Genomic DNA, 2,780 nt, shown 5'->3' with positions numbered 1-2,780 from the left:
TATGAACAAAACAAGAGAATATTATGATAAATAATTGTATGAACTAATTTGAGTTATTGTATTTAAAAACATACAATTTTGAATATGTATAATATACAATATGTATATAATATATTTTTGTATTTTCTAAAATAGAATGTGGAGATATATATATATATATATATATATATATATAATAGAATGTTTATAATATTATGTATAATAAAGAATATGATAATGATAATAATGATAATAATAATAATAATAATAATAATAATATTGATAATAATTAATATGTTGGCGCGAAATTCAAATGAGCCAATGAAATGCGCGTATTTAGGTACAGCGCTGGGACTATAGAGGGTTTGCTAATACGCTGCCCGTATGCCGTATGCCCGTATAGCTCGTATAAAAATATGTACATAATATGTATAATGTATGTTATTTATACAGATAATAATATTTACAACAACGTTTATACTATTTGCAGCGTATTTTTAATTATATTACCCTAATCATAATCAAAATCACAGCTAATAATATTTGTCGATTAGCATTAACTGCACCGGTAAGTGTAGCAACCAACGAACGGACATTTAGGAAACTTAAACTGATAAAAAATCATTTGAGGTCCACAATGACAGACAACAGATTAGATTCCCTAATGCTGTTAAGTATTGAAAAAGATATTTTAGATACAGTTGATATAAGTAAAATAGCAACACAGTGGTTCAGTATAAAACAAAAGAGAATTCAATTTTAAAAATTGTATATATTATTATTAATTGTGATACATGCATATTTATTAATTTATTATTAATGATTAAATACCCATAAAATTGTAAGTTGTAAGTTTTTATTTTACCTAATCTTGTATACATAATTATGGTAATGCTGACCAATATCGAAAAATGCCTTTGACTAGTGACTATGTACTGGTGAAAAGCTATAAATAGGTATTGAATAGTGAATATATATGCCTTTGTTAATGAGTTATTGAGATGTATGTTAGTAAATAAATAATAATAGTTACAATTCGAGCGGAGCGAGAAAATTTTTTTTTTTGAGTTGGCAAATTAATGAATCAAGCCCCCCCATGATTTGTCTTTCGGGACGGCCCTAGGCGCTTTTGAAAACTATGGGAAAAATTTTACTTTTTACCCCCAAAAGTACCAACTAGATTCACTTTCCTATCAGAAAAGGTACTGTTGAAGAAAATCCAAGCACTTTTACTGTCCTAAAACGTGACGACAGACACAAAAATAAAAAAAAAATAAAAAAACACACATCATTGTAAAATCAATACATTCATCGTTCCACTCAGAATCTAAAAAAAATAAAAAAAAAAAAAAACACACATCATTGTAAAATCAATACATTCATCGTTCCACTCAGAATCTAAAAAAAAAGTGGGTCGGCACAATCGGTGGTGCTTGGGTACTGGTCGGGCAACTGCCGGACCCTATCTTTATAACGGACTATGGTTTATAACATATATTTACAATATAAATAGTTGGCCGGGGAGACGGCCGTCGTCGGTGCAAACTTAGGTTAAGCGGCACCCCGACAACGAACGAGACTAGGACAACTTAATTAAGTGCCGATGTCAGATGAGTGTTGGCCCTGAAAAGGGCTTTTTAATGTTGTATCGCCGTGAGTTGTCGGGTTGCCCAGCGGTTCTCTAGACCCGGGTGTACGCACGGCGGTTCGCTGATTGCTCGTCGTTGTCACTGCGCGAATCTATGGACACGAGTCTTAAGCTGTGGAGCGGCAGCCACGTGGTTGACTGGTACTGACGGTGTCGGCGGTTTGTACCGGTCTCACGTCCGGGAGCGGTGAGGTCGTCGGTGGTTGGACGCACTTGCAGCCGGGAAGCGGCGTGGTCGTCGGTGTTCGTTGGCTGGGCGATTCTTGTTACCGTGGAGCGACGAGGTCGTCGGCGGCTTATATTTCTGGCCACCAGGTCCTAGTCCTTCTTCTGTCGCAACGTTCTTGGTAGATGTTGACAGTATGAAGGTATGGAATGGACTGACCAAGTTATCGAAACCGTCCGGTATATATACCCTTTTTGATAACTTAGTCAGTCGCTTATTGGTCCGCGTATTTGGTTATGACAGATGAAAACCACACCATCGTATTGCCATTTGCATTTACTTGGTGCGGTTTTCATCCGTCAAACCATTCTGTTTTAACCTATCATTTTGTTATATTGTTGTTGGCTTTGATAAAAGCCGTTTTATATTTCGTTTATTCCGTAACATTATTTAAACGATAATTCAAGTAATACGGCTTATCGAAGTGGTTTACAGTAAAAATACCTATAACGAAAATTATAGAGGACATTTTTTTTAACAATCGTATAAAGCCTGACATTCAATATTTTTATTAATTAGTTAAATAGATAAAAAGTAAAAAAAAATGTTCATTTACTATGCGATATTAGACGGTTGGAATACGATATCAAAAATCGGATTACTTACGTTTGTTAAAAAAATTATCCTCTACAATTTTTGTAATAGGTAATTATACTGTAAAGCTCTTCAATAAGCTGTAACATGTTGAATTTAGCCATACCTGACTCAGTGGTCTGCGCACACTTATGATTATAGTATAATTATTATATGACATTTAATTTGTAATAATTTTTTCATATTTGTATACAATATACGTATACTATAATGAAGGTACACTAAATGAAATAACATTTGATTTAATTTTTATTTTTTTCTTACCTACTTATTAATTATTTCGATATCGTAATTAAAAAATAGTATTTTTTAAAATACCCAAATAGTTCGATA

The 2,780-nt window shown here is 33.1% G+C and overlaps 1 protein-coding gene across 1 annotated transcript in view; it reads right to left on the bottom strand.

Moving 5' to 3' along the window:
- The window catches only part of LOC100569698 (protein split ends-like), a 10,953-nt gene that overhangs the window by 1,026 nt on the left and 7,147 nt on the right, over positions 1-2,780 (bottom strand). The gene's annotated exons all lie outside the window — the stretch shown is intronic.

The sequence above is a fragment of the Acyrthosiphon pisum genome, chromosome A2 (genome assembly GCF_005508785.2).
Source record: "Acyrthosiphon pisum isolate AL4f chromosome A2, pea_aphid_22Mar2018_4r6ur, whole genome shotgun sequence".
Classification (NCBI taxonomy): Eukaryota; Metazoa; Arthropoda; class Insecta; order Hemiptera; family Aphididae; genus Acyrthosiphon; species Acyrthosiphon pisum.
This window is presented reverse-complemented; position numbering and strand designations above follow the sequence as displayed.